Here is a 27,280-nt window from a genome sequence, read left to right on the forward strand (position 1 = left end):
GCAAAACTTAAGAAGTAATGCTGGGTGGATAAAATTAGTGAAGATATGGATTTAGGGAATTGCCTGCAGAGTTTTTAGCAAACAGTCAAACTACTTAAGTATCTGCATGAAGGGTTGGCTAACTATGGCTGGTGGTTGTTTTTGTAAATAAAGTTTTATTGGAACATAGCCATGCTTACTTCTCTACATATTATCTACAAAGTTGAGTAGTTTTGACAGAGCTGTATGGCCTGCAGATCTTTAAGTATTTACTTTCTGGCCCTTTCCAGAATTTACTGACTCCTGCTCTAGGTGACTGTATTAGTATGCTGAGGCTAAAGTATACTGAAGCAGCAAATAATTGCAAAACCTCAGTGGCTTAGAACAAAGGGTTATTTCTCATTCACATGACATGATCTTTGAGAGTCAGTTTTAATATGTCTCTCCAGAATGCAGGCTAAAGGAGCAGCCCCTAATCTGGAATATTACTGATTTAGTAAAGAGTTTAAAAGAGAGAAAGTGGAACCACAATAGCCCTTACAACTTTTCTTAAGTGGCACATGTCACTTTCACTCGCGTTTCATTGGCCAAGGAAGTCATAAGGCCAAACCTGGGGAAGGAAGTGTATTTCTCCTGCAGGGACTTCTGGTATGGCATGCTACTTTCCTCACCAGGTTACTTAAGGATTTATACTGGCTGCTTGAACCTTGAAGGTCAAGTGGTGAGCTAAGGCCATGGTGAACCAAAACTGAGAGTATCTGAGAACCTACCAAGAAAACCGGTCTCATCACCCAAACACAGTAGGCAAAGAACCAGAAAATTATCTTAAAGGCAGTTGAGAGATGGGAGGTGGTGCACATCTCCAGAGTTGTCTTGCTATCATCTAGGAGTACCTTGTATGTAAGTCCTAATAAACTCATCTACTCACCAAGCTGGACTTGTCGAAGTCGTTTTTTTGGTCTCTCTGTTCCTTCCCAGTTTTGGGGAGGGGGATGTTATAGTCCCAGGTTTTTCTTGTAACATCTGGGAGGGAGGTCCCGGTTAGGAAGATCTGGAAAAGACTTTGACAATAGTATACAGTTGGTCCTTGAACAAATTGGGGTTTGGGGTGCTGACCACCTGCATGGTGAAAAATCCATGTATATCTTTTTCTCTTTTTCAATTTTTTATTTTCAATACAGGAGTGCAAGTGCAAATTTGTTACCTGGGGATACTGTGTGATGCTGAAGTTTGGAGTATGAATGATCCTGTCACTCAGGTACTGAGAATACTACCCAACAGTTTGTTTTTCTTCCCTCCTTCCTTCCTTCCTTCCTTCCTTCCTTCCTTCCTTCCTTCCTTCCTTCGTCCCTCCCTCCCTCCCTCCCTCCCTTCCTTCCTTCCGTCCTCCCTGCCTCCCTCCCTCCCTTCCTTCCTTTTTTTCTTCCTATTTTCCTCCCTCCCTCCCTCCCTCCCTCCCTCCCTCCCTCCCTCCCTCCCTCCCTCCCTCCCTCCCTCCTTCCTTCCTTCCTTCCTTCCTTCCTTCCTTCCTTCCTTCCTTCCTTCCTTCCTTCCCCCTCCCTCCCTCCCTCGCTCCCCCCACCTTTTTTTTGAGATAGGGTCTCACTCTGTTGCCCAGGCTGGAGTACAGTGGCATGATCTTGGCTCACTGCAGCCTCGACCTCCCGGGTTCAAGGGATTGCCCTGCCTCAGTTCCCGAGTAGCTGAGACTACAGGTGCATGCCACCACACCTGGGTAATTGTTGTATTTTTGTAGAGACAGGGTTTTGCCGTGTTACCTAGGCTGGTTTTGAACTGCTGAGCTCAAGCAATCTGCCTGCCTTGGTCTCCCAAAGTGCTGGGATTACAGGCATGAGTCACCATGTGTGACCAACCCAACAAATTTTCAATTTTTGCCGTCTTCCTTCACTCCCCTGTCTGGTGGTCTCCATTGTCTATTGTTGCCATCTTTATATCCATGAGTACCCGATGTTTAGCTCTGTCTTGTAAGTGAGAACATGTATTTGATTTTCTGTTCCTGTGTTAATTTGCTTAAGATAATGGCCTCCAGCTGCATCTGTGTTGCTGCAAAGGACATACTTTTATTCTTTTTTATAGCTGCATAGAATTCCATGGTGTATATGTACTGTATTTTCTTTATCCAATCCACTGTTGATGGACACCTGGATTTATTCAATTTCTTTGCTATTGTGAATAGTGCTGTGATGAATTTGCAAGTGTATGTCTTTTTGGTAGAATGATTTATTTTCTTTTGGATATATACCTGGTAATGGGATTTCTGGGTCAAATGGTGATTCTAAGTTCTTTGAGGAATCTCTCAACTGCTTTCCAACTGATATTGTTGAGTGGCTGAACTAATGTTCATTCCCACCAACAGTGTATAAGCATTCCCTTTTCTCAACAGCCTCACCAACATCTGCTGTAGTTTGACTTTTTAATAATAGCTATTCTGGTATGAGATGGTATCTCACTGTGGTTTTAATTTGCATGGTTCTGATGATTAGTGATGATACTCATTTTTTCATGTTTCTTGGCCATTTGTATGTCTTCTTTTAAGAAGTGTCCATGTCCTTTGCCCATTTTTAATGGGATTATTTGTTTTTTGCTTGCTGAATCGTTTAAGTTCCTTTATAGATTCCAGATATTAGACCTTTGTCAGCTGCATAGTTTGTGAATATTTTCTCCCAGTCTGTGAGTTGTCTGTTTACTCTGTTGATAATTTCTTTTGCTGTGTAGAAGCTCTTTAGTTTAATTAGGTTCCACTTGTCAATTTTTATTTTTGTTGCAATTGTTTTTGAGGGCTTTGTTATAAATTATTTCCCAAGGCCCATGTCCAGAATGGTTTTTCCAGGGCTTTCTTCTAGGGTTCTTATAGTTTGAGGTCTTCATATATAACTTTTGACTCCTCCAAAACTTAATTACTAATTGTCTACTGTGTCTGGAAGCCTTACCAATAAAATCAACAACCAATGAACACGTATTTTGTGTGTTACATGTATTAATTACAATATTCTTACAAAAAATAAGCTAGAGAAAAGATAATGTCATTCAGAAAATCATAAGAAAGAGAAAATATTTTACTATTTATTAAGTGGAAGTGGATCATCATAAAAGTCTTCATCCTTGTTGTCTTCATGTTAAGTAGGCTGGGAGGAGGAGGAAAAGGAGGGGTTGGTCTTGCTGTCTCAGGGGTGGCAGAGGCGGAAGAAAATCCATGTATAAGTGGACCTACTCAGTTCAAACCCAGGTTGTTCAAGGGTCAACTGTAGTCTATTACAGTGCCTATCCAGCTTTTGTTAAGGATTCACCATAAAAATGAAAACTTCTACAAGATCTTGGGACAGAAAGGCTAATTTTTGTCCTCTCTTTCCTTGGAGCATATTAACAGTATGAGTTCTACAGTGAGTACAACCTCAGAGTTCTATGTGTCCTGGGGTGAAAGGGAACCTCAGAGCATGTGGATTCTTAGAAAGAATCTTGACCTTGCCCTTCTTCATCCTGCTACTCACAGTCACCCCCTCTCCCTATTTGAGAGTCTCAAGGTTGACCTCACCCTCCCTTCATCCTCATGTTGCAGACTGAGTTTTTTGAGAAGGAGATTTGAGTGCAGGTGGTTTACAGGGATGCACTCTCAGTATCACCAGTAGTGGAGGGAATGAAATGCAGATGCAATAGGGGCCTCCACAGATCCTGCAATGCTGGAGAAGCTCTGAAGCTTGGATCACCATTCAAAGTGGTTGCCAAGGGGCCAGGCATTGATACCTTCATATTGACCCGTCATTGGGTTGGGCTAAGACACTTAGCCACAGGCAATTCCTGCAGAGGGCCTCAGTTAAGAGCTGTCAGCACTGATACTCCCAGCTGCTCATAAATTCTCAGTTGGAATGAATCCCTGTAACAAGAAATGGATTAACAAGAGAAAAACAAACATTTATTAACATGTTTATTTCATATATTCATGGGAGATACCCATGGAATGAATAAATCTCAAAAAAAGTGGCTTTGAATTTGAGCTTCATTTTTAGGGATGTGACAAGAGACAAAGGAAAAGGACTTTAATGCTCCATGGGTGGCAATTTATAGGAAGGCAAATGACCTTCAGATAAACTCTGGTGAGTAAAGCTTGTTAATGTAGATTTCCCTGGTGCCATCTCCAGTCCAGAAGGGTCTAAAGTTGTCTCCACTGGTCAACCTTTGTTCTCCCTGGTAGAAGGGGATGTGGGCGCCGGGTATCTTTAGTATTTGTAAATCTATGTTTTGCTTTTAGGCAAAATGAAGGAGGGCAGAGCGCTTTCCTGCAACTGCTTCTTCTTAATTGCCTTCAGCTAAGCAACACTTTGAGAGGCATATTTTGGGGTGGCATGGTCTAGTATCCCAAAAAGCCAATAGACTGAGATCATCAAAGGAATGGCAGGTAGAGAAGAGGTCTAAGAACAAAATCCTGGACAATAAAAATGAGAAGCCAGAAGGGTCAAACATTGTTGGAGTTAGGGTAGAAGATGTTGTGAGCTGGTGGTAGGAGAGTAGGATGCTGGAAACTGGGGATCTGAATGGGATGCATTTGTTGGTATTAGGGTGTGACCATGGAGGTGTGTGGCTATGGGGAGAAGGAGGACAAGATCCTTGTTGGTGAAGAGCCAAACATTGACAAGCTAATGGGTTGAACATATCACCTATATCGGGTATCAAAATGCCCAAAAATTATGGCAGGAATAGTATTGGAGAGACAGTGAGTTGGGTCTAAAATCTTCAGTGACTAAGCGGTAGTGACTGTGATTCTTTCAGTGATCACAAAAATTAAGGTAGTAAGTATCTTCTAGTACTATTTTGTATAAGCTTGGTTATTTCAATTTCAATTCAGTTAGTATATTCAATTAGTATAGGTTTCAGTTTCTTTGTCTAAAAACAGAGAAGTTGGTCCAAGGTACCTCTAAGTTCCCCTTTTGTTCTAAAATTCTCTAACTTGAAAAAATATATAGATTGCCATCTTTAAAAGCTCTTCTTGTCAACTGGAGAAGAGTTGAACTCTTGCTAATTTGCAAGGGCATTTTCTTATAGCTAACAAGATAAACTAAAGGCCTTGATAGGTTAAAGGGGAGGACGATGAGGGAGGGGGAGGCAAGATTTAATTCTACAAGTGTACTAAGTACCAACCAGGGAAATTTGGAGTTAATGTTCTTGGGGGTTTCGCCATTGAAGAGAGAAAATTTTGTGGCTGTAAGTTTATGAAATGAGCCACTAGTGAGTCTTTGGCATGAGAACTCTAACTGAATGAACACCCACATGTGTCAGAGAGGATTCCCTCACTCCTCTGTTCTCCCTTGATCTTGCAGTCATGCTTCTCCACTAGAGCTCTTTTCTCATTGCATCATAGTAATTTGTTTTTCTTCTCTATTACCCTGCCAGGAATTGGAACTAAATGAGGAAAGGATTTTTTTTTATTCATTCATGCAACTATCTTCAAGCCCAATGCTTGTAATATGAGTCACTTAATAAATATCTTTTTTTTTGAGTGACAGGGTCTTGCTATGTCACCCAGGCTGGAGTGCAGTGGTGCAAGCATAGCTCACTGCAGCCTTGTACTCCTGAGCTCAAGCAATCCTCCTGCCTCAGCTTCCTGAGTAGCTAAGACTACAGGTGCGCACCACCATGCCAAGTTAATTTTTAATTTTTTTGCCGGGCGCGGTGGCTCAAGCCTGTAATCCCAGCACTTTGGGAGGCCAAGACGGGCGGATCACGAGGTCAGGAGATCGAGACCATCTTGGCTAACACGGTGAAACCCTGTCTCTACTGAAAAATACAAAAAACTAGCCGGGCGAGGTGGCGGGCACCTGTAGTCCCAGCTACTCGGGAGGCTGAGGCAGGAGAATGGCGTAAACCCGGGAGGCAGAGCTTGCAGTGAGCTGAGATCCGGGCACTGCACTCCAGCCTGGGCGACAGAGCAAGACTCCGTCTCAAAAAAAAAAAAAAAAAAAAAAAAAATTTAAATTTTTTCATAGAGATGAAATCTTTGTTGCCCAGGCTCATCTTGAACTCCTGGCCTCAAGTGATCCTCCTGCCTCAGCCTCCCAAAGCATTGGGATTACAGGCATGAGCCACTGTGCCCAGCTGATAAATATCTAATTAATGCAGGGTTGAATAGGTGATTGAATACATGAATGAAATCAGTAGGCACTTATTTTTTTGCCTTAGCATCTATAAAATAATAACCATCTTGTGGGTTGCAGTTACTGTACAACTGAAGTGTTTGTAGGTGTTTGACATGCACATTTGAAGTAGCACGTGAAAAAGCCACCTGATTAGGCAGTGTGATAGGATTACTGATTTCTGCTGATGGCCATGCCTACCTCACTCTGGGATTCTGGGATTGTACTTTTGCATGGAACATCTCTCCTTGTGCTAACTCCTGATTTGACTTGCATCACATCACCAAAGTGTTTCCAGTCATCTAGGTCTTTTGGAAACTCTGGGGCTAAGAATCCTTGAAAGACCTAAAGGAAGTATTTTGAGGAACTGGGCCCTCTCATGGCCTGTCCTTGGTAGGGGCTTTGGACTGGGATGGAAGTCTCCCATATCCATGTGTCTGGGAAAAATGCAAATGGCAGTAATACCACCAGCTCCTTATTTCTCACTGATGCTGGACAGAGACCCAGCAACCTTCGCCCTGGAAATAAGCAAGTAGTTTTGACATGAACTCTGAGGTGGGGCTTGGTTTTTCAAGAAACCCTCTCTCCTGTCAAGCCAGGTCTATTCTGGATGCTGGGACCAGAGAAGTGGCCACCACCACGTGGAGCAGTTGAGACCCATGGTGAGGTGAGGATAAAATAATTCGTTGTCTTGCTTTCATCTCTCATTAGCTGAGATAACATAGGCACGTTACTTCCAGCTATGAACTTCTCTTCTCAACTGTAAAATAAGAGGGCTGACTCAAGAGGAAAATAGCCTTTTCCAGCTCTGTCATTCCACAGTACTGTGGATTTTTCTTTTAGGGATGAAAATGGGTTCCAGTACAAGTTGTCCTCACTCTAAGGAAGCCCTGGCCAGCCACTCCCTTCTCCTCTTGAGATAACATTTTAGTTATCATCTTTCTCAGTCACCACCTCTGTCTTACAGTTTTTATTTTTCACGTCATTGTTTTCTTATTTACCATCAAATGTGGGTTAGTTTACAGACATTCTGGAAGAAGTAAAATCGACTCAGCATAGATTTATGTGGGTAACAATCTGCAGCACACACTGAAGCAAGGACATGGTATTAGGCCGTTCTCGCATTGCTATAAGGAAATACCTGAGACTGGGTAATTTATAAAGAAAAGATGTTTAATTGGCTAACAGTTTTGCAGGTTATATAGGAAGCATGATGCTGGCATCTGCTCAGTTCCTGGGGGGAACCTCAGGAAACTTACAATCATGGTGGAAGGCAAAGGGGAAGCGAGACTTCTCAAATGGTAGGAGTAGGAGTAAGAGCAAGGGTGGGGTCGGGGGGGAGGTGGCGAAGTGTTACACACTTTAAACAACCAGATCTCAAGAGAACTCTCTCACAAGAACAGCACCAACAAGATGGTGCTAAACTATTCATGAAGGATCCACCGCAATGATCCAATCACCTCCCACCAGGCCCTACCTCCAACATTGGGGATTCCGATTTGACATGAGATTTGGGTGTGGACACTGACCCATACCATTTCAGACATGAACAGGAAAAGACAGGGCCCTGTCCCCCACGATCACACACAGCCTGGCAGAAAAGTCTGTTAGCTCCATTGCTACAATTCCATTCTAAAGACTGTAGGTGCTCAATAGCATTTTTTCTCCCTCCCAACCTGGGAGCATAAATAAAATCCTAGGTTCATGACTGAGACCCCTGTAGCAAAAGACAGATTAACAAAAGGAAAAACATACAAATGTATTTAATATAAGTTTTATGTGACACAGGAGCCTTCATAGGGAAACAAAGATTCAAAGACACAGTTAAACTCAAATGTTTTTTAAAAATATTTTAAAATTTTTATTTGAGATGGAGCCTTGCAGTGTTTCCCAGGCTAGCCTTGGACTCCTGGCCTCAATTGATCCTCCTGCCTTGGCCTCCCAAAGAGTTGAGATTATAGGCATGAGCCACTATACCCAGCCAAACTTGAGTGGTTTTTTATAGCTGGTTTGATCAAGAATGGATAGTTGTGGAGAAATAAGTGGGAAAAAACGGTGTGATCTAATAGTAATAAACTTGGGGAAACTTAGCAAACCTATCTGTTCAAATTCTTCTGTGTCCCTGTGTCTTCAGAGATAAGGTTACTCCTTTTCTCTGGGTATAGGGTGGATACCTTTTACACGAGATTTTTATATCCTGCTTCAGGGGAGGACAAGTGAAGGTCAGAGAGACCTTCCTGTTTCTGCTGTTTTCTCACATTCCTTCAGCTTGAAGTATTCAGTATGTCAGGGTGCCATACTTTGGGGTAGGGTGTTTGGAATTCACCAGCACGTTTCAAAAGGAATATGAAGACGTTACCAGCAGCTATAAATACATAGAGTAATGGTCCTTTTCTTCTCTTTTCTCTTTTCTCTTCTCTTCTCTTCTCTTCTCTTCTCTTCTTTCTTTCTTTCTTTTCTTTTCTTTCTTTTCTTTCTTTCAGCAAAGACAATGTGTACCTTCTATCCTGTGTTAGTTTGGTTAGGTTCTTTTGGTTTTGTAGAATTGTTATCTTGCTGTGATTATGTTCTCTTAACAGTAAGGAAAACCATGTAAAAAGCAGGGTGTTCAAAATTCTGGGGACTGAGACTGGGAAAGAAAGCAGGCCCAGCAAGCTAGTTCTGCAGGGCTGTGATGAGGGAGAAGTTGACTTGGGTGGCACCAAAGGCAACACAGCGCCCTCTAAGGGTGGTAGTTACTGAATTATACTTCGCTGACATATGGTTTACTCATTAAAAGTCTTGGAAAAGCAAAATTTTAACTACCTTTGCTCCAAGAGAGTAAACTCTATTTAGAACAAGGGAAAGCTTTCTATTTTTTACCCAGGAAAGAGCTAACCCAGGTGTGGACTGGGAAATGACAACTTCCTAGGTTTTCACAGTGAGGTTCATTTTGAGATCTGGTAACAGGTCATAGAATATCAAATTCTTACACTCTATACCGTTAAGCACAAAAGACTTCCAAGGAAAATTGCAACGATTTTTGGATAGCGCTCACCTCTGCTTCTCTATATTATTTCAAATATTACAGAGTTGATAGCATCACACACACACACACACACACACACACACACACACACACATTTTAAGGTTCACAGCAAGGTTGAATGGAAGATACAGAGATATCCCATATATTTCTGCCACCCACCACATGCATGGCTACCCCACTATCAACACCTCCCATCAGAGTGGCACATTTGCTACTTGATGAACCTACACTAAGTCATTATCATCTAAAGTCCATAGTTTACATTAGGGTTCACTCTTGTTATACATTCTATGGATTTAGACAAATGCCTGGTGATGTGTATCCACCATAGTACTACCATATGGAGTAATTTCACTCCCCTAAAAATGTTCTGTGCTCTGCCTAATCATCCCCCATCCCCAACCTCTGGCAATCACTGTTTTTTTACTGTATCCACAGTTTTGCCTTTTCCAGAATGTTATATAGTTGGAATCATACAGTATGTATATTAAACTAAACATACTCTTATAAAACTAAACATTTTTAGCTTTTTAGGCTTTTCAGATTGGCTTCTTTCACTTAGTACTGTGCATTTAAGTTTTCTCCATGTATTTTCATGGCTTGATAGCTCATTTCTTTTTAGCACTGAATAATATTCTAGTGTCTAAATGTATCACAGTTCATTTATTCATTCACCTACTGAAGGATCTCTTGGTTGCTTCCAAGTTTTTTAGCAATTATGAATAAAGCTGCTATAAACACCCATGTGGGCCAGGTGTGGTGGCTTACGCCTGTAATCCCAGCACTTTGGGAAGCCAGGACGAATGGATCACTTGAGTTCAGAAGTTTGAGACTAACCTAGGCCACTTGGCAAAATCCTGTCTCTACAAATAATTTTTTTTTTAATTGGCTAGGTGTTGTGGTGCGTGCCTGTAGTTCCAGCTACTCAGGAGGCTGAGGTGGGAGAATCACTTGAGCCAGGGAGGTTGAGGCTGCAGTAAGCCATGGTGGCACCACTGCACTCCAGCCTGGGTGACAGAGTGACAGACTGAAACCCTGTCTCAAAAACAAACAAACAAAAAATCCATGTGTAGGTTTTTGTGGAGACATACGTTTTCAGCTTCTTTGGGTAAATTTCAAAGGGTGAGATTGCATGGTACGAGTATGTTTAGTTTTATAAGGAACTGCCAAACTGCCCCCCAAGTGGCTGTACCATTTTGCATTTCACCAGCAATGACTGAAGATTCCTATTGCTCCACATCTGGAATTTGGCCATTCTAATAGATGTGTAGCAGAAGAGCATTATATTTTACACACTTCATAGTTGAAATTTGGTTGGTTACCATTCTTGGGTTATTTATTTTTTGATAGTTTTATTGTTCTGATTATTAGTTATTAATGTCAGCTGGGCACCGTGACTCATGCCTGTAATCCCAGCACTTTGGAAGGCCTAGGCAGGTGGATCATGAAGTCAGGATTTCGAGACCAGCCTGGCCAACATGGTGAAACCCCATCTCTACAAAAAATACAAAAATTAGCTGGATGTGTTGGCATGTGCCTGTAATCTCAGCTCTTTGGGGGGTTGAGGTAGGAGAATGGCTTGAACCCGGGAGGTGGAGGTTGCAGTGAGCTGAGATCACACCACTGCACTCCAGTGTGGGTGACAGAGCAAGACTCTGTCTCAAAAAAAATTAATTATTAATGTCATTTATCATTAATGAATAACTGTCCAGAAATTTATGTCAACTGCATTTGGATGTGAAAAATACTACATGATGTGCTTGCTATTAAAGAATGTTTAATTAGGAAAAATGTCATTTTAGGAAACATATCTTTTTATGTAACTTATCCCATCTGTCTGTTACCACGATGTCTGGGCTCTAATTTCCTCTCGTGAATTGCTTGCTCTTTCAAAGTAGAACATCATTTTGTTCACTTTAGTGTTCTCTCCAATTCTTTTCACATGCTTCACACAAAGAAAGGGTGTAATAAATGCTTGACTAAAACCTTGGATTTTAGGGAAAAAAAGACCCTATGCTATAAGCAATTAAGCAAATCATTGACCTACTTGTTACTTGATGAGAGAGGACAAGTACCTTGCACCTGGTAATAGAGCTAATAAGTGGTAGAACTTGGGTTCAAAATCAGGCAGTTTGATTCTAGAGTTTCCCATCCATAGTCAGGTGCATGTATGTATTAGTAGCCACCCCCACCCCATAACTGATATCTCCTCCTTTTCCCTCCTATAGGAGCAATGCTCTCTCATACACAGGTATCCACACCTCCTTTATACAGCCCATTTGCTGTGGGGAGCTGATTCTGTTCCTGGCTACTGAGGTGGGACATGTACCCAGGTGGAGCCTATACCAATGATGGAAAACCATTCCCTGATCAGAGTTATTGCATCGGGGATGGGTAGCGAGCCTGAGACCATGTTTGCTGAGTAATTTCTGGTAAAGAAGTGTCCTCTGTTTTGGAAAAACTGGGAAACCAGCTTCTTTCTCTATCCTTAGACATGAATGGAGGCAGGGCCCAGGCAGTTGTGGATAGCCCAAATAGGACTGCTGGGATTGAAGATGACATTGCCAAGGGCAGACAGATGTTGAAGTAAACTTGGTCTTGGATGACACTGTTGAGCAATTGAACTGAACCAATCCTGAAACTAACCTTACTTCTAGCATTCAGTCATGTGAGTGATTAATTCTCTTTTATCATTTGAGGTTTTTTTTTTTTTTCCTCACCCAGTGGAAACTCTTCACGGTGACAGTAAGGGAAGATAGTATTTCTTTCTCAAAAGCTAACTGGTTAGAACTTCAACAGAGTATAGTTATCATGCTTGGAAAGAACTAATTAGATCTTAGTATTAAAATGCTATGTGATAACTGGTTCATGTTATATTTACAGCTCTATATTCAAATAAAACCCAAATGTCAGATGCTTGAATATGAATATAAAAATATCAGGACCTGCTGTTACTGCAGCTGAAACTGAATTACAGATCCCTGAGGGAGAATCAATACTTTCCCTTTAAGCCAAACTCAGGATTCCAAATAACAAATAATAAATGGGCAAGGAAAATATTTTTAAAATACCTTTACAGAGGATAAAAGTTAGGGGGAGAATGCTACTTGTCTGTTATAAGAGTTGGAAAAATCCTCCCTTAAGCTTTTTCTATATATCTTTCTTCTCCCCCAGGGTAGAGCCAATTAAATAACTTTTATGGTGAAAAATTCAGTTGTTTGAGATTATAAAGACAAATAATCAAAGATAAAACGATTACCTTGAAGGCCAGTCATGGTGGCTTACATCTGTAATCCCAGAGCTTTGGGACGCTGAGGCAGGAGGATGGCTTGAGCCTAGAGGTTCTAGGCTGCGGTGAGCTGTGATGGTGCCACTGCACTCCAGCCTGGGTGACAGGGTGAGATCATGTCTCTTAAAAAGAAAAAAAGATTATCACTTTGAAAGAAATTTTCTTTAAGATTTCATTGGTTCTCACCTTTAAACTAGAAGAGCAGAGTTTCTGTTGGTACAGCACTAAGAAAGAATAGAGAACAACAACAAAAATACCTTCAGAATAAGGGGAATGTATATTGATCATTCTTGGTTAGAAAACGTACAAGGCTCTCTTGGTACAAGGTCACCATTATGTTTTCCTTTTTTTTTTTTTTTTTTTTTTGACAGAATCTACAGGCTTAATACTTTCCTTTCCAGCTTGAAAGAATCTCTCCTCCTTTCCCCTCCTTGATACTCTATCTTGAATAGTCAAACAGAATTATAAGATGCTTGTTTAAATTGGGAAGAAAACAATCATTTTCTGCTTTTATTTTATTTGTATCAGCCAGAGTCAAGGGCCTCCAACCAGCTAATGTTATGGACACAGTATCTGGAGAGTCCTGCATTTCAAAACTTACTCTAAGGAAGACTGCTTTGATTTTCAAAGTCTCTGGACTACAGAGAGATTGAACTCTGGCTGCAAGACACTGTCTATCATAGAGCCACATGGCGAAATTGCCGTAGAGAAGAGACATAAATAACCACAACTGCCAGAAAATAAAGCTGGTAATCTCTAGAAATGCCTGGATACATTAAAATGAAATATAACCCAAGACGGGTTTTTTAGACCCCGTTGAATACTTTGTTCTCAGTCAGCTGATAAAATTTTAATTTATTATTGCATGTTTATGATGAAATGTAACATAACTCATTCGTTGTCTCCATTAATCCTCTCTCATCCATAAAAATAGCATATGTGTTGATGATCTACATTAAAGTAATTGTTTACCATGTGTAGTATTACAGCGATAATCTATAGATAATATGAAAGTTTCTAGAAAATCAAGGTATATAGAACTGTCGAAAGAGATAAATCTTTAAATATTTAAGGTTTTGATCTGCTCATATAATGAACTGGTGTTTTAGCCACTTGAGCCGCCTAGTGGTAATCTACATGAGATATGATTTCTTATTCTGAAAAACAATGTAAAAGTTTAACAGTTTCCAATTTAAAAGGAATGAACTAAGTAAAGCGAATCATAACCATTATATATTATACATTCAGCTTTTGAATTATTACTTATTGGTAGAAGATTGAATATTAGAAAATAAATTATAAAAACAGTTCTTTGCTTATTTTGTTTCTTCTAATAGAGGCCACATAGCCAAGAAAATTAAAGTTATAAAAAATTATCATTGAAGGGGATGCTTTCAATATATGTAAGAAAGAAAAAGCAATCAAATATTTAGTGTACTAAAATGAATAATGCATTTCCCAACTTAATTGTATTCAAACATAACCTTTGATAAGTAGTCTTTGGTGTAGTCATATTCTCTTAAATCTGTCTTTTAGCCAATCATTAGTCTGTCTTCTTATATTCAAGGACAAAATTGAATCACTAATCTGCTCAGTGGTCCATTAGAAATACTCTGTAACCAGATCACAGTGTGTCTAATTTTAGACTTCTTTAACTGGGAACTGCAGATCAAAGCAAGTTTCCATTTTGGCTCTATTCTGGTATAATAACTTCCAGCAGAGCTAAATCATGAAATACTGCTAACTTCACGTGTTAGAATCCACATTCATCTTTGCCGTGTTAACTTCTAAGGAGCTTTTTATTTGTTGTTCCAAGAATGCCAGGTTCTTTGGTTTCCTGCTTTCTTAAATTGCCATATGTCTCTAAATAGGTTTTTTTTCAAAATCAGAATTAGCACAAAGATAGATAGTTTTGTCTTCTTTGAATTCACCAGCCTCCCTACTTGGTAGGATTGCAAAACTATCTTATGAACCCAGCAGAGAAAATATCCTCTCTTCTTGATGATCCTGCTTGTTGGAACTCTGACCTCTCCATTTCTTCTGTGGTTTCACTGGGTAAGCTGAAGACCAGTCTTCACATGTGGTTCCTGGAAGCAATGGCATATAAAGTTGATCTAAAGTCTAGAGGATTGAAGAGCGCCAGCCTGAGAGCAGACAAAACCTTGAAGGAGTAATTGAGCAGGGTAAAAAAGGAATAGACTCTAAAAGAGGAGAAGCTTCCCTGATATATAAGGCACCCAGGAAGATCTGTGGGGGAACAAGGTAATGGCGGGAGAATTCTGCTACAACAGAATGGTGTCTGCTATTTTGCTCCCCTCCCCCCACCTTTTTTTTTTTTTTTTTTTTTAGAAATACCATTTTTCTGGATAGAATGTGTGGTCGTGGGGTAGACATATTTCCTAGGCTGGGCCAATCAGAGAATTACCCGAGTCATTTTGAACTTAGCTCTAGTGAGAAGTCTGAGATATTCTCTGGTGTCAAACTTAGAAGATGTGAATTGTGGTGCTGCTTTCTGCTTTGTGGAGAAAATCAGTCCAGAAAATGAGATGGCAGCTGAGAGCAGAAACAGGCAGAGACACAGAGCAGGGAACATGCCTGAGCCATGCTTTTTGGAACCGTACGTTTCCCCTTTTCCCTCAGCTAGTTGGAGTTGGGTTTCTGTCGCTTACATCCCAAAGAGTCCTGATTAGTACAGAGCAGATACTGCCTGCATAGTCAAGTAACTTGTTCAAGGGTTACCAGTGAACAGAACATTCTGGAAGGTAAGGGAAAAGAGCAGGTTCCAGAGTCCTGAGAAACAGGAAGATGATGATCAGGAGTGCCCACCAAGACCTGATAATAATCAAAACAGGGTAAGTGATTGATTTAATATTCATAAGACACTGAGACACAAGAGGATATGAACTTTTCATTTACCTTAAAATGCTCATTCCAGACCATACATGTTTCCTTCATTTCTTTTCTCAATATTAAAATTTTTACTAATATATCGTGATGACTAACTTTTGCAAGTAGGAAGTACCAAGATGCCTCATAATAGCTTCTGGGTTGGGGCTGATGCTAGCTGTATCAATATTGCATCTGGTATGCCGTGGCCCTATCTCAGTAAAACTGCCCCATTGAGTAAATGAGGGTTTTCCAAAACCTTCAGTCCCTAGCTGTGTTTGATATCAGGTGACCTGCCCATCCCCATCCTGTCCCTATTAGGCCAATTTGAAATTTCAAAAACGGAATCTTCATGAAACGAAGACTAAACCCACAAAATTCCAAAATGAACTTCAAAAACCCACAAAGACTGCAGAACAGTAAGTAAACTCACTTAGGGAATATGAGGGAGCGGGGCTTTCCTTTCTTCTGGGTGCATTTTTAATGCAGGTGATGCAGACATCAGGCAACACTAGGGTCTGGCTCCTGTTCAGGTGGCCTTGGTTTCCCATCTTCATCTCATTAGCCACAGGCTCTTTGAATGAGCTTATTAACTATCATGGATTTAGCTTCCACCAAGGTGCTAATGGCTCCCAAATTTACATCTTTAGTACTAAACTCTTTCTTTCTTTTTTCTTTTTTGAGACAGAGTCTTTCTGTATCACCCAGGCTGGAGTTCAGTGACCAGCTCTCAGCTCACTTCACCTTCGACTTCTGAGGCCCAAATGATCCTCCTACCTCAGCTCCTGAAATCGCTGGGACCACAGCACCACCATGCCCAGCTAATGTTTCTTTTTTTGTAGGTACAGGGTCTCCCTGTGTTGTCCAGGCTGGTCTCAAACTCCTGGGTTTAAATGATCCTCCTCAATAATAACTTAATTGTATATTTAAAAATAATAACTTAATTGTAATAACTTAATTGTATATTTAAAAATAAAGAATGTAATTGGATTGTTTGTAACTCAAAGGGCAAATGCTTGAAGGGATGGACAGGGTTATTCTCCATGATATGCTTATTTCACACTGCATGCCCATATAAAAACATCTCACATACCCACCTACTATACTCCCACAAAAAAATTACAAACATAATTTAAAAAAAAAAAAAGATCCTCTTGCCTCGGCCAAAGTACTGAGATTTACAGGCATGAGCCACTGTGCCAGGCCCTAAACTCCTTCCCAAACTCAATACTTGTGTATATAATTGTGTACTGGACTTTTTTTTCCTCATAAATCCTGGGGAAACCCCAAAGTCAATGCGTCGCTCAATGAAACTCTTCCTAAGTTCTTCATAGTCCCTGTGTCAGGGAGTGGTATCACTATCTACCTGATTGTTTAAGCCAGAAATCTGTGAATCATCAGTGATGCCCTCACTTACTGGCCCCTATGTTTTCTCAGTCATTATGATACCAACGCTATTTCTATTATTTCTCAAAAGCACCTCTTTCTATCCCCAGTACTACATCCTTAGTCAAGATTCTTCTTATTTTTTTGTATGTCTTCTTACAACAGCCTCCTAATTTCTTTTCTCAGCCTTGAGTTACTCACCTCTCAATATCATTCTCCTTTCTGGAGTTAACTTTCGAAATTGAAGATCTTATCATGTCAGTTTAAAAATCATTCATGAGGCTGGGTGTCATGGCTCATTCCTGTAATATCAGAACTTTGGGAAGCAGAGGCAGGGGGATTGCTTGAGGCCAGGAGTTTGAGACCAGCCTGGGTAACATGGTGAGACTCCCGTCTCTATTAAAAAAAAAAAGAAAATGAGGGCCAGGAGTGGTGGCTCATACCTGTAATCCTAGCACTTTGGGAGGCCAAGGCAGGTGGATCATGAGATCAGGAGATCGAGGTCATCCTGGCTAACACGGTGAAACCCCGTCTCCACTAAAAATACAAAAAAATTAGCTGGGTGTGGTGGCGGGCACCTGTAGTCCCAGCTACTCAGGAGGCTGAGGCAGGAGAATCACTTGAACCTGCGAGGCAGAGCTTGCAGTGAGCCAAGATCGTGCCACTGCACTGCAGCCTAGGCTACAGAGGGAGATTCCATCTCAAAAATAAACAAATAAACAAAAATAAATAAAATGAAAGCAAAAACATTAACCAGGTGTGGTGGTGCAAGCCTGTAGTCCTAGCTACTTGGGAGGCTGAGGTGGGAGGATCACTCGAGTCCAGGAAGTCGAGGCTACAGTGAGGTATGATTGCACCACTGCATTCCAACCTGGGTGACAGAGTGACATGGTGTGTCAAAAAAAAAAAAAAAAAAAAAAAAAAAAAAATCTTGCATGAGCTCATTTGCTAAGGAGCCGTGAGTTCTTTTGTGTGGCCTTTTCATCCTGTCCAATGTGGTGGTTAGTCAGTCCCTCCCTTAACTCCACATTCCAGCCAGGCTAGTTGCTCCTTAAATGTGCTGTGCTCCTTCCTGCCTTGGTGTGCTGGCTGCTCCTCTGTGAATATCCTCCCCACTGCTTCTGCCTGCACAGCTTCACAATTCAGCTCGGGTGCTTCCTCCTTTAGAAAGCCTTAAACTTTTTTCTCTGTGAACATGTCTACTATAGCCTTACCGTGCCATCATGTTTACTTCTAAGTTTCCCCAAATATGTTGTAAACTCCTTGAAGCTAAAACCAGCACCTGGATGTTCAATGAGTAATCAAATAGAGTATTTTATTCAACTGGTAAGTTCAAAGATGATTAAAACCAAAACTCTTCACTAATTACCCTGTTTGGTGTTTATACTCTGGGCAGAATCAGTTCTGAAACAAATAAGAAAAATGAAGATAGTAGTGGTGTTACATTAGTATTGATAAAAGACACTGCAAAGGAGGAACCTCCTGCCATTATCCACCCACTTCTGGCAGAAGAGATTGGTGGGTGAGAGAAATGAAGTATGGTAACCTAACCTGACAGAAGCTAGGGTGGGCGGAAGGCAATCATTGCATTCTGATGGAGTAATGCCTAGGTAGAGCTGTTAAGCAGCTGTAACAAACATTGGCAGGTGTCTGAACTTTAAAAGCCTTTGATTGTCCAAAAAAGACTGGAAAATACCTTTCCAGAAGAAAGAGAAAAGAGGAGTTGTGTAGCATCCTATGAGGACTCAAACAGAAGAGTAGATGTGATTTGGATTTTCATGCTCCCAACTCAAAGGAGTTGGCCAGGTAGCTGTTTTCAGTCTGTTTTCTGTTTTATCTATTTACGCTATTACTCAGTAACATTTAGCAGATAGCTAACAAGATCGCATTTAATTCTTTGGTTTTTTTTTTTTTTTTTTTTTGTATTTTTTTAAAAAATAGAGACAAGGTCTCACTATGTTGCCCAGGCTGGTCTCAAACTCCTGGACTTAATGATCCTACCGCCTTGGTCTCCTGCAGTGTTGGAATTACAGCATGAGCCACCGTGCCCCACCAGCATTTAACTCTCTGTAGGTCAACTATATTAATCCTTAAGATCTTTGCCCCTTTCTTGCTGGGACCCTTACCCATCTGAATTATCCACAAGAGATAACGTAACCTTTACCCTCCATAGAGGGGAGCTAGAGATACATTCAAGGGATATAAAATGGAGGACCTATCATACTGGTCAAATAAGAAATTTTCAGCAATGTTTATTTAGCACTGACTCAGAAGTTGCTCTAGAATTCCTATAAAAAGGGGGATTAAAGACATAATTTGTTTGAGTGGGGAGGGGCTGATGGAGATTATGGAGTAGTAGGTGAAGCTAAGTCTTATTCTGAGTCCTTGAATCCTCTTCTTGTGTTGCCATGGTATCTATTTTCTTACTGTATTATGCTGGGCATTGTGGGAGATTTTTTCAAAAACAAGTTGATAAAGATGAACTCTGCTCTCAAGAAAATTAGAGTTAAGCTAGGGGAGACAGAAATAATAAAAAGTTTAAGAGGCTGTTAATTTACCAAGAACAATTTTCTGAAGACAACTGAGGTATAGGAAAACTCTAATGTAACTTGATAGATGAGAGTCTCACAATTTTAATAGAGTAAATATGGGGTCCATATTATTGCAAGACAAATGAAATAATGAGGTGAGCCTTCGTGGCTGGTTGACCAGGACTTCTGGGTCTGACTACACTACTTAATGCTTTCAGATACAAGTTGGTACTCCTTGGTGGCCATTGTGTTTAATATCTGGTGAAATATCAATGAGAATCATTCTGGCTCTTGGGCTTGGATGAATTTTCAGGGCAGTGGCAGGGATTCTGGGAATCCCTTGGTAACTTGGTGCCCATTTTATCAGCCTAAGGCAAGGAGATTGGGCTGAGAGATTACTGGGGATGTAGGCATACTTCCTTCATTTTCCAGTTTCCTAAAACAGGGTTGCTTGCAGTCTTTCCACCCTGTCTTGCCCCCTTCTGTATCTCATGTGTCTTCTCTCCAGAAAATGAAAACATGCTTGCTCTGCCCCATTTGGAAAATGGGGTTGAGCGCAGAAAAAGACAGTGCCAATGTCCAGTTGCATTATATCTGAATTTACATTATCAAGGGGCATGTTTATTAAGGGATTTTCCTATAATAATGTTCTCTTTGAGTTGAAAGAAATCAAAGTATTGCCTTGAGGAGAAAGAATTAAGATATAATTATTGTAGAGGGTAGATATGTGTAAGTAATCATAACTAAGGTTTTTGAATTTATACTATAAGCCAGACCCTGTTCTAAGCAATTTATTGATCAGTGACCCAATGAGGTCTGTACTATTAATGTCTCCATTTTAGAGATGTGGAAATCTAGGTATTAAAAAAAAGTGATTTTTCCCAAGAGCATGTAGCTAGTAAGTGACAAAGTTAAGATTTTAACCTCAACCAGTCTTACCCTAGAGACCGTGTTTTTTAACTACAATGTTATTGTGAAGTGAACGAGTATAGGTTGCCATGTTTTTGTTTTGTTTTTAAATTAGCTCAAATTCACAGCTGGACCATAATAATTAAAAATCTTAATAGCTAGCTTTGTTATAAATGAAAAGGATATAATGAGAGTAGGAAAACCCTGCAAATACTTGGAATTTTGATTTCTAATTTCCAAAGAAATTCTGATTTGATTTCTAATCCTAGCCTCTTATGTTTTCCCAGAGGCATCTTGCTATCTTACTTGTCTTTTCTTTCTCTAGAATCTTCAGTTTTTCTCTTTTAATTCCTTTCTCTTGACCATGTCTACTCCATCTTGGGAAAAACTATGAGTGACCTAGTCTTGACTGTACCTGTTCTCTCTAGTTTTAAAAAAATACCTATTTGTCCCTTCCACTCCCTCCATTTCTTTAAGTTTCTTCTCTTGAAGGTCCAAGTAACCTCTCTGTGAAGTTCAATGACGTTTGTTTTTTCTACTATTCCTTGCTGCTTTATTTTCTGTAATACCGCAAAGTCCAGCACTTTGGCTTCTTTTTTCCTTTTCTTCACCTCTCATCTTCCTCCCACTCATTCACTGTGGGTTTCTCCAATGCTTATTTCTTAGAACTCTGCTATTCTTTTGATGCATTTTTCCCTTTGTAAAGGTCATCTGTTTTCAAAGTTTCATCTCTCCCTTTCATACAGGCTCCTTTAGATCTATCTATACCTTAGTCATTTCCTCTTACGCGAATGCCAGTATTCATTTCCAAATTCTTCCTGGAAATTTCCATTTAAATATTTTACGGTCACCATCAAGCTCCAAGTGCATAAGCCTGAGCTTATAATCAGCGTTTTCCACATGGAAATACATTTTTGAAAAAAAGACGAGGAGTCTATTGGGAAAGAACTCACTTAAAGGTGAGATTAATAAAATTAATAAATTTTAATTAATAATTTAAAAATTAATAAATTCTTATTAAATTAATAAAAATTGAAATTAATAAAATATCAAATAATTATTTTAATAACAATAATAATAGAAAAACACAAAGCATGTGCACTAAACCTGGCATCATTCTAAGTACCTTACATGGATTAACTCATTTAAACCTTAAAACAATTATTATCCTTATTTTATAGTTGAAGAAATATTAAAGCAGCAGCCCCCCACCAAATGACATCACATGGCTATTAAGTGGAGGATACAAATTCATCTCAGGCAATGTCCTTGTATTAATAGTCTACTCCTAACCAAGACATTATATTTCCATGCCCTGTTTTCTAATTTCCCATGCTCAAAACTATACTCATTAACATTCTTTTTCTTTTTCTTCCAGTTCAATCCATAACATCTCTACTTTTCTTTCAAAATGTTGTTAGTGTGTCTATCAGTCAGAGTCTGCAAAGGCACAGATGACCCATTCCATAAAGATACAGAGGCATGGTTCAGAAAACTAGGAAGAGATGAGGAGGCTCCCAGATACTAAACTATTGGGATGCTGTTACCACTCCTAGTATTGAAAGGACAAAAGGGATAAGCAATGCTCTGGGTTGCCAGTCCAGAGGAAGTTGATCGATGAATCTGGGTCTTCCCACCAGTTCCCAGAGGAACGCAGCTGCTACCGAACACTGCAGAGGCATGGCATAGGGTGAGGAGGTGAGTGTGGAAAGCAAATGACCAACCTCTCTCTCCCAGAGGCTTCTAATTTCTTGCTTGTCCTTCATAACCTCATGCCTGGATCCTTGCTACCTCTTCAATAACCTTACTTCATTCCCTTCTGCTCTATCCCACCACACATTGCCAGATCAGTCTCTGAGATGCTGCATTCCTTATGCCATTTTTCTTCTCACAACCTTGAATGGCTTGGAACTGCTCCTCAGTTTGTTGTTGGTGATCCCCAAATCCTGAGTCCAATCTCTCATTCCAATGTTATCTTCTGCAGCCCTCCTAGCCCCTTGCTCTAATTGGCCTCCTCACCATTCCACTCTCTACACACAGCTCATTTTCCTGCCGGCTTCAAATGCCATTACATAGCCTTCTGTACACCTGGAATAACTTTTGTCTTCCCTCTACATATTATATATCCTTCAAGGCCCCTCTCCTCTGCAGACCTTCTCTGACTGCTCCTACATACATGGGTTCCTCTGTCTTCTCTGGTTTTTGTTGAATTGTGGGTAGCACCAATCGGGTCTTAATTATGTTTATGTTTTTTTTCATGAGTGTGCATCTTGTCTCCTCTAGGTGAAGGGTGAGGATTCTAAATCATTGGTATGGTCCATGGTTCATTGGTGTGACTCATGTTTTAAGCTATAACAAACAATTTGAAGGGGTATAGTTCACGTATCTCAGCAAAGAGTGATCTATGCTCTAAGCTTCTTACTATAAAACCAGGGGAATTCCAGCCTCAGTTACCTCCCTCTCCTTGCAGGGTCCCAAGGTGTTCCCCTGTGCTCCTAGAAGCATGTCAAATCAAGTGCTCCAGGATCATCTCTGCAGTGCTTGGTCTTTGCTGCTGTAGGCTGCAGGCCTTACTGCAATAGGTCTTTGATGTTGATCAGTGCTCAGTAAACACCTTTCAACTTTCTTTCTGGGGATTGTTCATTTCCATGGAATCTGCATACTTTTCAATGTTCATGGTGCAAACCATCCTGTTTGCCAAGAATTGCCTGTTGGGATGAGATTATTTGAAGTATAACTAAGCTTTGTACCTCCAGAGAATTCTAGCCTCCTGACCCTTAGTTAGTATCTCTGGCATAAGTTGATCCATGTCAGCTCTTCCCCACTCTAGGGCAATGCTGGGGACGTGGCCTTCATTTCTCTTCTTTGCTCGAGAATTTCAGTGCTGGAGTTGACTGTGAGCTCTGTTCAACTGGGAAACCTCTGAGAAACTCTCTGTGACATGCTTGGACATACTTAATTCCTCTAACTGGCAAAACAATGTGTTCTCACAAGGCCCTTGCCAGCTATCATCTGTTGCATTGTTTACATGTTGATTTTTTTTTTCTCTCTGTCCTTTTCCCAATCACATACTTTAAGGTTCTAGAATGTCCTTTACTTCTACTGGGAAGGTTTAAAACTCAACCTTATAGTAGTTAGGTAGAGGCAGAGGAGTTAGAGAAAATAAGTGTATGCATTACATTACTCTTTTAGATGATTTCTCCGGCCTGATATCTAGAAGCTTTTCTCATCTTCTTGTATTTTTCTACTCTGTCTTTTTTACAGAATGCACCTTAAAATAACGAGAAATGACATGTTCTCCAACAGCCTAGTCTGAACTGGGGGAATTTTAATCCTAAGAAAGGCCAAAGTATTTCAGAGGGAGGAAGAATTTGCATGGTGGAATCAATAAATAATGGATATCTTGAGGTCTTCTGAATTACATACACACACTTGAAAAATAATTGTGCTCATTAATTTTGGAGCAAACAAATTCAACTTTCATCTTTTAAAACTGTACTATGGTTTGTAATTAGGTAACAAAATGCACTATTCTCCAAATTCAGCAGCAGTTTGCTCACTGTCTAGATGTTTCTTCCTATCAAGTGAAAAGCTATATTGCCTTTTAAGAGTTGATCACAGAAGTGAAAAACATCACCAGACTAGTTAAATCCAGACACAGGGAATGGAGGTAAAAAAGAATCCTTTAGAAAAGCTATTATCCATACAAGAACCTTCTTTTCTGAAGATTTTGGCATCATGAAGGAACTTATCTGTCTGCCTCAACTGTCATAAAATTGCACGATGTGAAACAGGAAGCTAGAGCTAGAGGGAAGCAGAGAAGGGGGCTGGGTGATTTCCTTTTGCAAACACAAAGACCTTCTTTCGTTGGAAGGAAAAGAGAAAAAACAAGCCAGAAGTTGAAGTTGGTGGGTTTGAGGGCTTGCAAATGCAGGCAGCTGAAACTTTGTAAACAGTTAGCATAAAACTCATTTTTAATCTCATAAACTTAATTTTTTCCCCTAGCATATGGGATGCATAAAAAGGAAATAAAACTTTAGTAAATTGAGCCTTACTTGTGCTTTATAAAAAAGAAATTGAATTGCTCTAATGGCAGCTGCAGCTGGCTTTCAGCTTCGAACAACCAGTGTAAATCTAGTTTTTAGTGCTTGATTTAGTAAACACTCAGCTGCAAACAGGCTTCCACAACAGCTCTGAATGCAAGGTTTTCTGTAAAGGCAGTTATGTAACCTCTGTGTGTTACGTCTTTAAAATATGTGAAGGAGAGCAGAAACCTTGATTGAGATATGTTACAATTATTCTTTCCTCTATATTTAAAGCTGCATAGACTTTGCTACTCATTATACATAGAGCTAGCACGAATGGATCCTAACAGGCCATGAATTTAAATTTATGTGCACTAGTCATTAGAAATAAACAAAAGTAGAGTACTAATAATGAGCTGGGGAGCCATAGTTGAGTTGGACACATTGGTTAGTTACCTCAAAGTGATCATCACAGCTTGTTTGTGGCTCTGCCCTTCTCTGAGCCTTATGTCAGGCTCCCACACATTGAAGAGTCTTGAGGAATCATATTCTGCTTGGCAAAGACTGCACGTGCCCGGCTTGCAATTTTTGCTAAAAATAGGGGGAAAATCTTGTTCCTGGTGAACAAGATGTAATGTCCAACTGTTTTTAAATGGATGCATAAATAACTGTTGAGATTATAATGCTAGTCTATCTAAAATATTTCCTAGTAACCTGGACTTAGAGGGGAATTTGTAGCGTTCTGGTGGTTGTCACTTTTCCCATCACTAGACATCCACAGGTAGACAAAACGAGAGTTGGCATCTTACGGCATTCTTGACAAAGGAACTTTTTAAAGGAATCCTGGGTGGGATGGCCAAGGTTAACCCTGGGAACAATTCTGAATTAGGATAAATCTGTGCCTGTTTCTTTCTCCCTTAAATGTCTTCCAATATCTCAGGCTTATTTTTAGCTGGCTGTCAACCAAACCTGCCTAAGGCATTAATTGATAAGTGTTCAGCTACTCCATTTCTCAGGGGTATTTCCAATTTTAAAAGAGACTCGTGAATGTGGAATAGTCCTAAGACCCCCGATTTGAGATGTTTGCGTGACAGGTTCTGGGGTTGATCTGGGTAGAGGGCAACTTGTTCTGAGGCTGACTCTGGACACAATGGCCCGAGTTTCGAGACGTAAATTTACACACACCCTTTTTCTTTCTTCCCACCATCTGGTTGTTCAGCTGTCAGCAACTGGAGCTATTAAACAAATGGGGACTTTAGGAAATTTGAAAACCAGCCTGCTGCACAGCATGGTAGGTGGAGAGAGAGTCACCAGTGATGCCTCTACTTGCGGCTTGCTGTTACCAGCTGAGTGACCTTAAGGAAGCCACTTCAACTCTCTGAGCTTCCGCCTGGCCTGTGGTTGCAGGATCAAATAAAATCATGAAAAAGCACAGTGAAAACTGTAAAGTACTACACAATTGCGAGATCCTTTGATTATTCAAGGCAGTGAAGGATACATACATAATAAATAGTAGCTTCTTATTCCCGGGGAGAGAGTAATTATCACCTGTACCATTGTGATTCAGAGAAATAATGTGAGCAAGTAACAGATCTTGCTATACCTGTAGATGAAAGTCTGGAACTTGCAGAAGATTACGTCACTGACTATTCAGACAATTTAAAAGGATGAAAGCGTTACAGAAATTAAAGAGAAAACATTAAGGTGAAGACACTGGGCTATTCCAGTGTAATCTGTATCCTGTAACCTGAATCCGCTGCCAGAGGTTCAAATAATACCAGATCTCTTTTTAATATTCCAGTTAATCACCTGAGAGCCTACCTGTTTATATTGGAGGTATATATTGAAGGTCCAGCTTATTATTATTATTATTATTAGAAACAGGGTCTTACTCTGTCATCCAGGCTGGGCTGCAGTGTTGTGAACTCTGGGCTCAGGCAATTCTCTCACCCCAAACTCCCAAGTTGTTGGGACTACAGGCATGCACCACCATGCCTGGCTTTTTTGTTTTTTTGTAGAGACAGGGTTTCACCATGTTGCCCAGGCTGGTCTAGAACTCCTGGGCTTAAGTGATCCACCTGCCTCACCCTCCCAAAGTGCTGGGATTACAGGCATGAGCCACCACATCTGGCTATCTTATTTTTCTTTAATTTTTGTAAAATTACATTTTAAATGAAAAACTGTACACACATGTAATTTAAAAAGTCAAAATGGTAGTAAAAGATCTATTACAAAATTCAGCAGTCTTCTGACTCACCCCTTCTCACTTCTCCCAGGTCCCCTCTCCAAAGACAACCACTTCCAGCTCTTTTAACTTCCTTTCAGCATTTAACATCTTCAAAGTTCTAAACACTACATATATATTTCTATATTTTGATTTGTCCATTCTGGACATTGTCTATCGAATTCTTATTGTAGGAAACATAACTGGTTTTCTACACTGCCTCCATTTTGCTTCCTTTTTCTCATTTTCCCAATATAGTCCAATTACAATTTTGGTTAAATCAGTATTGTTGTCATTGTAACTTTTTTTTGTCATTATAATTTTTTTATAACTGAGTACTGTAGTATACTATGGTTATTTTTTCTTTCCTTCCTTTATGTTTTTCTTAAAGTTAACCCTAATGCCCTTTTAATTTGCTTAGTTTTCTTTGTATCTATTTTTAAGTATTTCCATCTTTTCTAATGGCTGTTTTTAGTAAAATATTACACAAAACTATTCACAATAGCCTACCTATCATTTTCCCTTTGTATTTTTTGAGAAACTGCCTCTAGAGCCCTTTCTTCTTACCTCTAGGCTGGCTGGATAGTAGTCACACCTTTGGATTACTTTTGCTCCTGTTTCAGGCCTTGGTGGGCTTTCTGAACCTTTTTTTTTTTTTTTTTAACAAAACAAAAAACGCTTTTTCTAACTCTTTTTTTGTTAAAATTAGAGAATATCCTCCAGGAGTTTCGTCTAGGTTAAATGATGTTATAGTAGCAGAGGGAATCAGGATGATAACCCCTGCATACCAATCATCTGAATCACACAATTTCATTCATTCTCTCTACTTGGTAGGCGTTCTATTATCACTAGGCAACTCCCTTTACCATCGTCCTGA

The 27,280-nt window shown here is 40.1% G+C and overlaps 1 long non-coding RNA gene across 1 annotated transcript; it reads right to left on the minus strand.

The window, feature by feature from the left end:
- Positions 1–850: 850 nt before the first annotated feature.
- Positions 851–27,280, minus strand: LOC126962348 (uncharacterized). Its single transcript, XR_007728661.1, has 3 exons — positions 26,971–27,280; positions 12,413–12,564; positions 851–1,040 (listed from the first exon to the last, which is right to left on the minus strand). It is a non-coding gene; the product is annotated as an uncharacterized LOC126962348 (long non-coding RNA).

Source organism: Macaca thibetana, chromosome 9 (assembly GCF_024542745.1).
Source record: "Macaca thibetana thibetana isolate TM-01 chromosome 9, ASM2454274v1, whole genome shotgun sequence".
Taxonomy (NCBI): domain Eukaryota; kingdom Metazoa; phylum Chordata; class Mammalia; order Primates; family Cercopithecidae; genus Macaca; species Macaca thibetana.